Source organism: Cavia porcellus, unplaced genomic scaffold (genome assembly GCF_034190915.1).
Source record: "Cavia porcellus strain 051 isolate PalLab524CR breed Dunkin Hartley unplaced genomic scaffold, mCavPor4.1 scaffold_8, whole genome shotgun sequence".
Taxonomy (NCBI): Eukaryota; Metazoa; Chordata; class Mammalia; order Rodentia; family Caviidae; genus Cavia; species Cavia porcellus.
Genome location: NW_026947491.1, coordinates 62,879,524 through 62,894,704, shown reverse-complemented (window position 1 = coordinate 62,894,704; position 15,181 = coordinate 62,879,524). Strand labels below are relative to the sequence as shown.

The window sequence follows — 15,181 nt, the reverse complement described above, 5'->3', positions numbered from 1 at the left end:
CTCAACTGATTGCCATACACACTATAAATTTTGTGTATTACTAGAAAAAATAAGAAATTACTACCAATTAAGTTATGGCATGATATTGATTATGAAGTTCATTCTGATATTAGAGAAGCTAAACTGTGAAAAAAGATCTCAGGGTTGATGAAAAGCAGTATTTACACTGAATCATAGCAAATGCAAGATAAGCCTTGGATGGCTCTCTGTCCCTTTATCCCTTGCTGTATAGAATGCACATTAATAATACACACATATATAGACCCTAGGAGAGAGAAGGAAGAAGTGTTGTGTGGTCCAGATGAAGCCTTACTTGAGAATCATTGAGGAAACAGTGACAAGTGACAAGGAAAAGTCTTCGGTTTGGTTACTGTTTTAATCAAGTGCTTCTTCACCCAGCAAAGCCTTCCAGTTTTTCTAAGCAAAATATTTCCTGTAGACATGGTTAGTGGTCTTAAATCAAACTATACTGTGCTCAAAACTCTCTGTAGGATTTTATACATCATGCTTAAACTTCACTACAAGAGTATGGTTCTAGAATACGGTTACAATCAGAAAAACAACAATTGTAAAAATAACACTTCATGTGTTAATGTGTTTTCAGCACAGGCTCTTATTATGACTATCCCTGCCCAGCCCAAATCACCCTGGGACAACAGCCTAGAAGTGAGTCCACATTGTGCAGATTCAAGTATGCCTTGTTCTGTAGCAAGTCATGGGCAAGGAAATGAGAGAAGAGGGGAGGGAAGGAGAGGATTAGAAAGGAGAAAAAAATTAGTGACTGGTCAGAGGAAGGGGGAAAGAGAAAGAAAAGGAATGAGTTTAAGGCTAAGTAACCCTTGATCTGAAAAAGACTAAATGAAAACTCTTCAGAAGGTGTTCGATGACTGGGGTTGATTTTCTTTAATTTTTACACAATGCTCAAATAGAAAGACCTGCATTTTGTCTCTCTATACCCCCTAGCTGGGGCGCCCCATCTGAATGTGGAGAATTGCAGTAGATCTTCTTTTAAAGTTTTGTGCACTTGTTCAAAAACCTCACTGTTCTGTGTCTTAACTTTTTTCCCTCAATTTTGTGAAGAGGAAAAGCCAATCCCAACATGGGTGTGTAAGCTGCACAAGGAAGCAGACGAGGACTTAGTGGACACTGAAGATGCTTGTCTTGTGCAAACAACAGTGTCTCTCAGAATCCTAAGGAAATTAATGGGAAGAACACACCTCGGCTTGGTGAGGAAGTTTGACTGAATGTTACATGTTGCATGCTCTATTTATTCTATGCTTACATTGTGACATTGTGCTAAATACCCAAGATGCAAAGACTGATTATAAACTTTTAGGAACTCACAGTCTAATCAATATATAAACTATCAATGTATGCTTCCTCAAAATACAACCAGCCTTGAAAGACCAGATTCCAGGGGAAGCACAGAGGAGAGAATGAATTAAAAAACGGTTGCCTCAGGACCTTGGCACTGTAATTCTCCCGGCTAGGCGCTCTCTCTTACTAGATATTCTCATGCATATCTTACTGGCCGCATTCAGGAGCAAGGGTAAAATGGAAAACTGTAGGTCACTGGCATTCCCTGAACTCTCCAGTCAAAAACTTGTGCCTGGTCTCTATCCATAATGCTTAGACTTCCTCACTGGTAGCACTTCTCCTCACACGTGTGCCAGCTTTCTTCTGTGCTGAATATCTCAGATGTAATGAATATTTCTCAATAATATATTCTGAAATAAGACCCTTAGAAGTGGAAATCACGGACCTCCTCTGTGACTCAATTACCAGTTATGATCCCCCTGGAAAACGCAATGCAGATGTGAAGCTCCACAGAGCACCGCAGTGATGAGGCTGGCGGGAGAAGTCAAGGACAGTTGTGCACCAGCACTGACTGGCCCGGCTCACTGGAAACAATAGTCAAAAACTGCATGAATTTTTCCAAGCCATTTGGAGCATGTTGCTAAATTTAAAATCAGCCACAGTGTAAGTATCCAAACCACAGAAATCAGCCAGCAGTACACATCAGGGCTTCTTTTTCTTCCATAAAGTCAGTTCTTGAGCTTTAACACCATTGTCAAGGACAGGCCTCCTGGGTTGTGGAGAGGAGCTTCCACAAATGGTTCCTTTAGCCAAAACTACAATGTGTTGGAAGAAGACAGAAAACAGTGTTTTCCATGATCTGTACAACAGTTCCATGCTTAACAACTTTCTAAAGCAGAGCTCTGCAACTTTTCTGCAAAGGGCTAAATAGTAAATATTTTTTACTTCATGGGCCATCTGGTCACTGTTGCTACTGTTCAACTCTGCCTTAGTAGCCCAGAAACATATGCACAGAATGAGTGCGGATACATTCTGACAGAATGTTACTTACGGAGTTTGGGATTTGTATCACTTGCATATGTCACAAAATATTCTTTTGCTCTCCTTGCAACCATTTGTAAATATGAGAAAACATTCTTAGCTCATAAGCAGAGGTCTGGATTTGGTCTGTGGGCTGTAATTCACCTAATGCTGCCTTGAACTACAGCATACTAGGCAACACCAAAGAAGGGAAGATGATTCTCATGTCTTGATTAATCATAATAGCAACTCGAATTATTGAGTAGTTTATTCAATAAGTGCTGTGGTAGAAGATTCATATACTTTAACTCAATTTATCTCTCAGATGATCTTTTCTTTTCTTTTCTTTTCTTTTTTTTTCACGTCAGACGGGTAATGTGCCGAGGTCGTAACAAGGTAGAAAGGAGGCACATGTCATGCATAGAGCATGAACACCCAATCATCACGCTTATGAACCCGAGGATCTGATCTTTTATTTTCAAGAACAACAATAGCTATATAGGTTTACAGAACAGGATGACAGGAATTTAACAATGGTTGTTACATTGCATGTGTTATTTTCCAAATAGCTGCTCAGCTTACCAGACAGATACAGGAATAAAACAAATCAGTAAAATGAAATAAAACATTGAATTTCAAAAACAAGACAGAAGGAAATCCCTCACAGTTGCTATAATGCATATGGTTATCATCTCAGCCTGACTTCCTTCCAATCAGCCCTGATGCTGACGTTGCAGGGCAGGGTGTTTCTCTTCTTGTCTCCGAGCCGCACACTGGCTGGTTCACTGGAAGGCGTGGTTTGGCTTCTTGATTCTCTTCACATTCCCCATAGTGGCTGCCCTTGCTGACAGAAAGGTGTGGTTTGGCTCTTAAAATAATCTTAAATAATGAAAACGAATATTGTAACTTAGAAAAGGAAAACGAGGAGCCAAGATCACTCAGAATATAGTAGAACTGGCTGGGGTTGGAACTCGTTCTTGACTAGTTTGAGAGTTTGCATGTGCCACCCTTACCAAAAATCCCAGGTCTTTTTTGTGGGGAATAATCCCCAACATTTGCCACCAACTCATGTTTGTCCTCCGCCAGCCTTAGATTGCAGCCAGCAGCCCTCTTTCCCTGTTTTCTCATGGGGGAAGTCAGTGCCTGTTTCCTGGAAGCCATCAGCAAGCTTAGCCCAGAAGAACAATAAGATGAGCTAAGCTACATTTGTGACTTTATCTTTTTTAAAAATAACTCCATAAATATGGAACTAGGCTGAGTAGCACTTGCAGTATCCAAAAATCAAGCTAAAAAGAAACATCAATGTCACATGAGCACGACAGCAGGTCTCTAAACTGACAGAAGACAACTCTAAGCTGGTGAACTGCTTCTCCATCTCTGCAGCTGACAGAAAAAGCTAGGAGCTCCACTTCTGAACATATTGTAAAATAAGGGGCAAAGATTGAGAGGGGACAACTGATTCCTGGCAGAAAAAATGAGTTTGTGTGTGTGTGTGTGTGTGTGTGTGTGTGTGTGTGTGTGTTCATTTATGGAAGTAGTATCCTAAATATTCAGAAATGAAAAACAGCATAGAGTATACAATTTAATTGTTCTTAGAATATCAAATGTCATGATTTCTATAATCATCTTATAACCACTTCAGTTTAAAAATTGATGGACCAGGGGCTGGGGATTTAGCTCAGCGGCATAAGCGCTTGCCTTGCAAGCAGACAGTTGTGAGTTTGATCCCTGGTACCGATAAAAAGGAAAAAGACAAAAAAAAAAAAAAAAATTGATGGACCAAATACAAAATGCTAATATTGATATATGTTGGTGATTTGTTAATATTGTTAAATACATAACTTATTAAGAAAAATTTTAAATGCCTGAAACAAATAGCATGATTAAACAAAAGATCAATTTTGAAGAACATAAGAAATTTTATTTCACTTGAATTCTAACATAAATCTGAGGATGGTGGCCTGGGTGCCATTCAGTGGTGACCTGACAGTGATTTTCCAGTGTAGGTTGGCCCTGGCTGCTCACAACACTTCCCTTGGCCATCAATTTACTGAGCTTGGAAATAAGCTTAATCTGTCCTTGCCAGTAAACCTCAAAACTCCAGGCACACATAAAAGGAAAGTTTAGTTCAACTCTGAAAACCAGAATAAACATTCCCTGGCTTGTGGAGAAAGCTGACTTGTACCCTGACATGGGAAGCCATCCCTTTAAACAAGCAAGCATGATGTCTGCTTAAGCTTGAAAAAGTCCACTCCTGGCTTAGGCTTCAAAGGAAGAACAGGTATCAGAATGAGCATGACTATGAAGATTGACCTTACCAGTGCTGTGAAAAGTTTAAGGAAACTGACTTGTCTACTACCATTTTGGTGGAAGTATAAATTGGTGCAGTCTTCCTATAGAAAACCCAGAAATGCGTAGAAAAACATTTTGTAAAAGTCTCTGATGGAGAAGTCTCACCTTGGGAATGCTAACTACTGTCAAACTTACAGCACTGATAAATTTAAAATACCTTGAATAATTAGCCATAGGAAATCAGATAAATAATCATGGCATGTCTACACAATGACCATGAAGCCATTAGCTAGGATGATATGGATGAGTATTTGCAGATATGGAAAAATAGAAGCTTATATTTTACTCAATGAAAAAAAAAAAAACCCTGTAGCTCTTCTAATTCTATCTGTGGGGAGTGTGTGTGTGTGTGTGTGTGTGTGTGTGTGTGTGTGTCCTCTTAATCATAGCCTTCACAGAGCTTGAAATATTTAGGTCTATTTCATTTTTTCGAGACCCTTAGTACATTCTTCTTGTTATTTTTCCTCTAAACATACAGTTACTTGTATTTATATATAACTGATAAATGCAGAGAGGAGAAATGACAAAATTTGTAATCATTTTTTAACTGTTTACATTTAATAAATAATATTTTTATCATAAAAAATTCTACATATACGTATTTCCACATAACTATTAGTGTTTGTTCATGGGGAAATTTTTATTTGCCATACACTAAAGATGTGTGATCCTAGAATGCATCTGAAGTGTAAAGTGGTATAGTGAAGTTTTTCCTCTCCAACTTTATCATGGTATATCTGACAGCTGGTGCTACAAACAGGGGAAATACTCTGGAAAACAGTTTTTCTTTCTTTGTCTTTGTATCTTTGGTTCAGTGGTATCTTTGACCCATGAAAGACTCTCCCTTATTTTACTCATAAATTAACTTATCTGAATTAATTTCCATTTGTATCTGTCACCACTCACTTTCTCCTTTCACCATAGGCAAATACTTTAATATATTTAGTGTACATCTTTTTATTTGCATGTGTTTTTGCAAACTTTGTAATCTTTTACATGCATGTTTTACATGAATGACTATGTTAAACATCTCACTCTATTTTCTACTTTTTTCCAGTGAGCATTAGTGGGCTATATTTTGCTAGGATTCATATTTCTGTATGCATATCTAATCCACTATTCCTAACTGCTACATAATACTCAATTATGTGCTTATCCACATTATAGACATCTGCTTTCTCCCAATGGAAAACATCCACAAGTAATATTGTAATTAATATTCTTGCATAATTTCTTATGCACCTGTATGAAAATATCCCCAGGATAGTAGTTATATAGTTGCAACATAGAATGTGTACATACTTAACTAAATTCTGCAAGGTTCTTTTTTTTTTTTTTTTTAATTTTTATTTAAGGAGAAAAGAAAAGAAAGAAAAAAAAACAGTGAAGGGGTACAAGTTATACAGATTTACAGAATAAAAAAATGCGCAGTAGGAAATCACTAGTTAATGGATTACATATTGCCATCTTAGAAATAATTGTTCAAGTCACAAAATTAAAGCTTGTAGAGTGGACATTCCAACAATGATACTGCAAACAGTTCTGTTCAATGATCCAATAAAACTCTGTGATATCATTTTCCCTGCAAGGTTCTTAACAGAAGTGTTTGCCAGCCTATATTTCCATTAGCACTGTGTGAAGATTCTTACATTTCCACAGCCCCAGAACAGGAATAATTTACAAAAAAAAATCAAGATATGGAGCGCTTCTGCTTTAGACTGTGAATTTTCTGTATTTTCCTCCTAGGCTAATTGCCTGACCTCAAAACAAGAAATCCTGAAAGTTGGTACTGAGCATGCCCATTGTCTGAGTTGTTAGATACATCAATGTGCTCCTCAGCTAGCTGATTATTTGATGATATTCATTGTGTATTAAGTGCAAAGCTTTTTGGTAAGGTGGGGGATTTTCATATGAGCTCTCCCTTCTTTGTATTTAGAAACTATTGTGGGAGCATGACATTAATTCAAATTCTTATAAACAAATGATAACAAAAATATAATGTTGCAAGGAAGAATCCTGGGAAGTTGTGAGGTGATGGAAATGATGGGGAGACAGTGGGGTAAGGTCCCAGAGACTCTCTCGTGAGAGGTGGAGGTGGGTCCCTCGGCACAGCAGCAGCTAGCCCCATCTGTCGAAATGCTTTTGTAGCCTCCTCAAGTACATGAGCCCCAGATGCCCACACTGCTTCTCAGCAATGCAGCTGGGACCAAGTTCGAACCTGTGAGGCAGGATCCTGGAGAGTGAGGAATGGTGCAGCCACCCGGCGGAGAAAATGTGTCTGTAGAATAAACTGGTAAGTTTTTTCCAGCAGAGGGAAAACAGCAAGTTTAGCATCACAAAGACCTGGATTTGAATCTTACTGCCCTTTTATCAGCTAAAGAAATATGTGCAAGTTAATTAACTCTTGGTTTCCTCATGAGTGGAAAACAGAGATGATGCCAACTTTACAGAGGCAGTAATTGAAAATTAAGATTCACCAATAAGAAGGGATACCGTGTAACAGTAACAGAGTATAAGGTGGTGGCTAGCTATTCCTGAACACTTAATTGGCTGACATTTTACTTGACTTCTCTCTTCTATCCTTAGTGCCTAAAGGGTTGATGTGGGCACATAAGCACTTAGAACAGTGCCTGGCACAAAAACAGTGATCAAAAAGTGTTAGCTACTATCACAGACACTTTCCCATTCTATCACTGAGGAAACTGAAACAGGGTTAGTAAAGGGCCAAAATGTGCACAGGAGGTGATAGAATCAGGATAAAACACAATCACACTCTGCACTGTGCCCCCAAGGTAGTGTTTGTCACAAAGGGCCCCCTCCATTCCCTCTCCACCTACCTGGGTGCCTTCCCGCCCAACCCTGTTCCATACTTTCCTCCCTGGAGGAGTGTGTGGAGGGCCATGAGAAGATCCATACGGAGCTTCAAGTGTGGGCAGAACTGTCAGGGAGAAGAGGGTATCCAGTGTGTTCCTGTGCGTGTACACACACACACACTCGCACACTCGCACACCCCGATGCATGCAGAGAGACAGAGAGACTTTGTAAACACTTTTGTTATATGTGAACAGCAGGTTGTAATTACTGTAACAACTCCTAAACCGACACAACACAAGACATTCACCTCACCACTGTGCATTCTGAACATCTGTGACAAAACCCTTTGGATTTCATAAGCCTCATTTAAAACCAGAAGTAATTTAAGTAAGTTAAAAACCCCACTACATCACATCCTCACTTTTTTCTTGAAGAAAACAGGTAATTTACTGAAATTTACTACCTATTTAATCTGAAACTGGGCAGAATCTAGGTTGTTGAATTTTGGGATGTAAGTAGAATTTTCTTTTAGACAAAACAAATCAAAGAATGAAGAAGCTCAGTGTGCCAGAGAGAAGATAAATCATTTGAAATGGATACATGGGAGCATGAAACTTTTTTTTCATCTGTCTGTCTGTCTGTCTGTCTGTCTGTCTCTCTCTCTCTCTCTCTGAGTAACTTGTTTTCCAAGGAAGATCTTCACTCAGAAGGAGAAATCTGTTTTTTGCAAGAGTGCAGGAATTCTCTTGAGGTCCCTTAAGGGTCTGTAGAAGGTACAGTGCTTAAATAACAGCCCAATGAAGGAAGAACCTCAAGTTTCTAACCACTTTTCTCAGGCTCTCATCCCATCCTTTTCCTTCTCCTCCCCTGGCCCTTTGAGTTTTTAACCCTAGGATTTTTTTTTTTGGTAACACATGCATTTTCAGAGAGCATACTAACCAGAAATAGGAGGGTTTATTTTATAAGCTCGTCTAAATAGCTTGGGCTTTCAGCCAGGTGCAGAATAGATTTTGGCCAGCATGGTAACATGCAGAACTAAGGAAGAAAAAGAAAATCTTCAGACAGTGCAGCACAATGCCTGCTCAGATATGTAGACCCTTCAGCTCTGCCCTCAGAAAAGGGTGATGGGTTTATTCTCGAACAAAGACTGATGCTATGAAGAAATTGCTGGTCTATCTCTGCCTCTGTCTGTCTGTCTGTTTCTCTCACTCTGTCTCTGTCTCTGTCTCCCTCTTTCTGTCTCTGTCTCTATCTCTCTGTCTCTCTTTGTCTATCTGTCTGTCTTTCCCCTACCCCTAACTCCCAGGATTGGGAGAAAATGGAGGGAGAAAATAGGGATCATTTAAATTGGGTACAGTCCATGTTAATGAGATAATATCCCAGAATTGATAAGTTACAGAAATAAACCTAAAATAAAGTAAAATAAACCAATCTGAGAGAAAATTTTAAAAAAATCTATTTTTAGGATATGTTTCAAAATGAAGGAACTTTAAAAATCATAAATAAACACATTTTTCCTGCTGGTTATTTAGAACAATCTATTGTATTACTCTTTTCCACCTCTGATTAAAACAATCCCTTTTCTCCTGGACTAGAATGCCATAAACAATGAAAGGTGTGTGTGTGTGTGTGTGTGTGTGTGTGTGTGTGTGTGTGTGTTGAATTACTATCCACATAAATGCATACTGCATGTCATATTGATTTTCTGGTAACTCAACACCAATTCTTGGCAAAGTACCCTGGGAAATTCCAGACTTGGAAATGCCTTTCTGGAAGGTCATGATCAAGATGTGTACAAATCCAACTGTATTTCAAACAATTCCTAGGTTCTCTTTTTTAAATCAGAAAACAGTTTCTTTTTTAAAGCAGAAAACAACTTATACACTGCTTTTTCTCACTTTTGGAACAGGTATCTTTCATTAAATTTCTGGTATTTTAAGAATTTTGCCTAACCCTAGAAATGTTTCAGAAAGAAATGTGACAAATGTTACCACTGAAGCTCTCCAGAGATGCAAGACTGGCACTCAGGAGATCAGTGATGGAAGTGGACATAAATGCTGAGTTTCAGTGCTCTGTTTAGTGAGGAGTTCAATGCACATGATCATTCTCTGGATCCTCTGACATCAACCTATTCCTTGTGATTAGAAAAAAACAGTACTTAACATTGCAACCTATTTTATTTAGCATAATAAAAGGATGCTATAGCATTTGATTTTTTTTCTCTTCAATATGACATTATTTAGTCTATTCAGTCCCGAAAAATAATTTAATTCAGCTCACATCCAATAATTAAGTGTACGCTAAGTTGCTGCAATGAAACAGGGAAACTGCTTCTATTACCCATGTACTCCCAGTGGGAAGGTCGCTGCACCTTAGAGGGCTAATTTGCCTCAGCTAAGGTAGGACATATCATGTACAGTAAAACTTTCTATTTTAGCACTGAACTGGCACTTTTTTCTTGCTTTTTGGATGGCACATACATATTCATTTTGCAAAGCATTCCTCAGATTATGTAGCTGAGCTTATCAATAATTACATATTAACTACATAATTTGAACTCTCAGAGAGAAAAACTTTTAAGTCACAAAAGAAAAAAAAAAAACACCAAGTGGTCAAAACTTGGACTGGAAAGTTTGCCTTCACATGATAATCTGAAGGGGAAATAGATAAGAAAATATTATTACTCAAGAGCTGCTTGACTATCAGCAATAGGATGGGCAATCTGGGGACAACTAGGCTAATCCTTCCCTGTGACAACTGTGATCTCAGTAGGCAAAATTGACCTGTAGACACTGAGTGTTTAGCAAATAAACTTATTAAAGCATCACTGTGATTGGTTTTTGGTCTAGGCGTGCCAGTGTCTAGGTTGGGCTTGCTTCCTAGAATTGCCTGGTGTTTCACATTTGCCTGCCTCTTACGCTTGTTCATGGTCAGTGCGCCTGGAACCTGGGCTCTGAGACATTTGTGTTTTACTCCTGTTCTGAGTGTCATGTACAGGAAGATCTGTCCCACTTCTTTTAGGGATATGATTCCATGAATAGAGTCATAGAGTGTCCATAAACACCGTGATGGCTCTGGGGAAGGTATGATGGACCGTGATGCTTGTACATGTCTCTGTTCCTAACTGGACTGTGGACAGCTTTTCAGCGACACGTGTATTAGTCATCAGACTTCAGTGATTGAGGCAAGTCTCAATTTTCAGTCTCAGTGGCTTAATACAGTAAAGGTCATTTTTTGGGGGAAAGTGTATGATCTTTGGTGTGCCTGTGTGTGTGTGTGTGTGTGTGTGTGTGTGTGTGTGTGTGTTTGTCTCTGTTTATGCCTGTATCTTCGTATCATAATCTAATAGGAGTCTGCTAGGGCTTATTTACTCTAGACAGTCACTTAAGCCTCCAGTCTCATCCATCCTGTGATATCCTGTGACATCTCTGAGAGCCTTAGAATCTTCTACTGGCTCCTTACCATTTGGCTGGCAGAAAAAGAAAGAGAAAGCCCCCGCCCCAGGATTAGGAGACAGGATGGTGAGGGTTGGGACTGGAGATGACAAACATTATTTCCATCCACTTTCTACACGGGTACTTCCATCACATAACTGAGGAGAAGCTGTCAACAATCACACACTTTACTTTCTAGTGGACCGAAATCCAGCTAGGCACTGGACTTATGCAGGGAATGTCAACTAATGATCTGCTTTGAGCATCCTGCTTATACTTGGACTATTCCTGATCTTAAGCTTCAGTGCAGCCCTGCAATTTTACTAGCTGTGTGACCTTGGGGAGCTTACTCAACCTCTCTCAGCTGGTTTCCATGCAGGCATGTGTCTAAAAAGAGCAGGAAATGGGGCTTGGTGCCACATTGGTGCTTTCTTTGCTACATTAAAAATCATGTGGTGTCTTTGTGTGTGTTATGTCTGGCATGTAAAAGTATTCAAATACTTGCCAAATGAATAAAATAAGTTATGTAGATTAATTAGGATGGGCTGGATTCCTTTAACACAAAGAAAATTTTGGCCTGAGTAGGTTTGAAATGAGAAGAAGGGAGTTATTTGGAGAAAATGAGAATTCAAAGAGTTGCCTAGAATTATTGACTTGAGTCTTTTGATCCAATAACTAAGTGAATAATGTGTGTGCAAAATCAATCTTCTCTACTTCACTTGCTTTTCCTCTTTTAGTGAATTGCTTCTTTCCTTATTAGATTCCTTTCTAGTTCTATTTGCTTATTCTCCAAAGAGTATGCCAAAGGTTTTCCAAACTCTGATTCTGCTTTTCCTTCCGGGTCATCAATAGCCTTTAGAACACTTTTATCCTGCAGGTCATTAGTGGCTTAACAAACCATAATAGACCTCAGATTGGCTTTAAAACAAACAAATGCCGCACAGATGTACACTTCAATGACACATCCTCCATAAAATAAGCAGTCTCCTACACAACGAGAATATAAATGTAGTACCCATTATTATAGGAGATGCCTATCTCTATCCATTAACTTGAATGTGCCAGAGCTTTACCTTATGTTTTCTCATTTCTTTTACATCAATTTCATTTTTCTTTTAAACTGCCAGCCTACCCAGCCAGTGAAAAGTTTTATTTTAGTCACTTTATAGCTAGCTTAGCTCTATTTCTGAGATAAGACCAGAAAGCAAGCAAATCCTTGAGACCCAGAACCAGGAGACCGGACAGTCTGATCACCAGTTCCTACTTGGCCTGGTTTCTCCTGAGTTTCACGTTGCCCAAATCTAAACCCAGAGGCTTTGGGCTTCATGCTGTGCCAGTGGGAAGGGTGTCTTTGCCTGAATCTAGTACTTCAGTGCCAAAGATTTTCCATGATCTCTCACCTGAGGTCTCACCGGCAGGGAGGTGTTCAGGGAGCTGTGTCTGGGAAGTCCTGAGGGTGAGGAGTACAGTCGATGGCTCTCTGTAAGGTTTCTTGTTACTGCTTTGGGTTGTGCTAAGGCCCCATCAATTTTACCCAGCCTGATTCTGTAACATCAGTGCTAATATCAACATAGTAACTACTTATGGGAAGACTTCAGTTAATTCAATCTGCCAAAGGCATACGGTAAGGAGACAAATTCAGTAGGACTTAAGAATCTAAATTTGTATTGCAGTGAAAGAGTCTAGAGCAAAAGTTACACAATGCTAGTCAGGAAAACCCAATGTTGAATAAAATAGGGTGAATTTAAATCCAATGCACGGCAGCCTAAAGAAACTTTAATCCAACATCCAAACTTGGATTTCACCTGTTTAATGCTCATGCTTGCTTTTTACTTGCTTTTAGGCTCTATTTAATTTATCTGTCATAATTAGAGTTGTCATCTCTAGACATGACAGTCTTTAGAAGTTCAGACATTTCTTTACTCATAAATAAACATGGCCACTTCATAAAGAATTACATTCAGTTTTTCAGTGATAGTAGGTTTCAATCTTTACCAAATATTATTTAAAACTTCTTTAAAGACATTTAGATTTCACATCCTAGATCACTAAGTAACAACAGTAATGACACCTTCTCTAGGTCCCAAGTACTCACCAGCCAGTTTGGTCATTATCACTACTCAGTGTAACAGACTGCTTTATTATTAATTCATTTTCATAGAAGGAAATACTAAGAAATTATGTAGTTTGCCCAAATTGTCTATTAAGTGGTAGAAATGGAGTCATAACCCAGGCTATTGTCTAACAGTCTTTAATACTTTCTGTCCTCTGCTTGTATGCATCTTGACTCTATTAAATCATATTGTTTTATTTTCCCATTTGCTCAAGGACAACATCTTAAATGAACATCTGGATACAATATTGTTGCCAAAAACTCTTTAGAGTGCATTCATTTGAATTGAAAAGATTTTGTCAACAGTTAACCCCTTGGACAGCCTCTCAGGAGAAAAAAAGGCAGGACAGTACAGATTTGAAAAGAAACATTTTTTAGTAGCTAGCAAATAGGAGTTACTTTGTGTCATCCTGCAAAATCAATCACTTGGAGGCAACATAAACCCTAGCAGCAATGTTATTCTGTCTTCATGCTAGCCATTTACAGGATCCAGAGAGGAGAAGGAGTCAGTTAATGAGGTTGCATGTTTAGGTCATATTCCTGATCAAGCACCAGCAGAATAGGGAAGATCCAAGAAGTCCAGATTTCAGCATATTTGCGGGGCCAGAGAAAGAGCTGAGTTTAGGAAGGAAGCCAAGACTATGAGTCCCCTGATTGAGGGAGGAGGGTGCCAGTGGGGTGATATAACTAATTCAAAGGTAGGTCTAAAAATAGGCTGTAAATTCTCATAGATGGGATAGTTACAAACCATGATGGGTACAACTGGCAAATGGCAATAACCAAGATCTTTGTCTTGAGCTGCATATATTCAATTAGGGAAGACACTACATAGCCAGTAGGTATTGTAGCCAGGTGTAGCTATGATTGCCATGATTGCACCATACCAATTTGAGATTCAGTTTCAGATTCCCTAGGCACTTAATGGCCCAAGGCGAAGTTGATAAAGGCCATAAATGAGGTGCCACTGCAGAAGAGAGGAGGAAGAGAAGCTTGCAGATGCCATTCAGCCTGGAGAGAATAAGGGAAGTTTCAGGGATTACGGAAGGCTCCACAGACAGGTGCATTTACACTGTGCTTGAAGATTAGGAGAAATGCTGATGTATGGAGAACAGAATATGAATTATAGAATGGAAAAACAAAACCCAACTACCACCCAAAAATGGTTAAAACAAAATGGAAACATTTTGACTTATGACTTATGTGTCTCAAGGTTCTAGGATAGGTCTGGCTTTAAGCCTGGCCAGGGTTCTTGGTCACTGTATTTTCAGGTCCTGGTTTCCCACTTTCTTCCCTTTGCTTCCCGCTGCACTGGCTCCTCCTTTGGGCAGCAGGGCTGCAGGATGGCCACAGCATCCGATGGCTGGGCCAGGTGTCTCTAGGAATCATTCTTAGCTACCATGGCAGGATTCTCCTGTGCAAAGGAGTTTAGACTATATCCCAACAGAGTCAGTCTATATGCTGAAGGGGTGAAGGTTCGTATGAAAATAATAAAGCAATTGCTTTTATGGGTCTGGGGGGGGGACTGAATTTAGGGCCTTGTGCATGCTAGGCAAAGGCTTTATCACTGAGCCATACCCCCAGTCTTGCCTGTCTGTTTCTGTACCTATTAGAATAACTCTATTCAATAGTCTGAATTCATCTTCATATTCACTGCAGCCTTTGGTTTCTGTGTATTTATGTGTATGCATTGACAGAAACAATTTTTTGGACTGAGTATTAACATACAAATTGTTCCGCAACCTATAATTGTTCCAGGTAGTCCTCTCCAAGACAAAACACATTTAAAGACATTCAGTGGGAAACTGAGAACCAGTCAAAGATCTCTGGGCGTGCTCTGTAAACAGGCAAACCAAGCAAGCCAAACTGGTGAAAACTTTCAAGCAAGACAGTAAAGGTAATCAGTGAGAAATCTGACGAGAAGAAACTGGGCTGAGAAGTGAGGTTTAATGGGTTAGAAGCAGCTAGAATTCTGTAGCTAGTTTCTATAAAAGTTCCAGTTTTCTAGAACATAATGAAGAGTCAGAACTACAGCACCTCAGTGGTATGCACCAGTAATGCCAAGACTCTGGGAGGCTGAGGCAGGAGGATGACAAATTCAGTTCCCACCACCATCACCATCCTGAGCAATTTA

General features: G+C 39.3%; 1 long non-coding RNA gene and 1 other non-coding gene across 9 annotated transcripts in view; one reads left to right on the top strand and one right to left on the bottom strand.

Moving 5' to 3' along the window:
• Positions 1–15,181, top strand: part of LOC111758592 (uncharacterized) — a 272,253-nt gene that overhangs the window by 244,326 nt on the left and 12,746 nt on the right. For 5 of the 8 annotated variants that reach the window (XR_010049374.1, XR_010049364.1, XR_010049368.1 and 2 more), the window contains one exon: positions 1,081–1,226. The exons of 2 other annotated variants lie outside the window; for them this stretch is intronic. This is a non-coding gene — a long non-coding RNA (uncharacterized LOC111758592). Of the gene's footprint in view, positions 1–1,080; positions 1,227–1,785; positions 1,981–15,181 lie in introns of all 8 variants that reach the window. One more of the 8 variants, XR_010049369.1, reaches the window with a different exon arrangement.
• Positions 2,700–2,801, bottom strand: LOC111753336 (small nucleolar RNA U13). The gene has a single exon (XR_002788151.1). It is a non-coding gene; the product is annotated as a small nucleolar RNA U13 (small nucleolar RNA).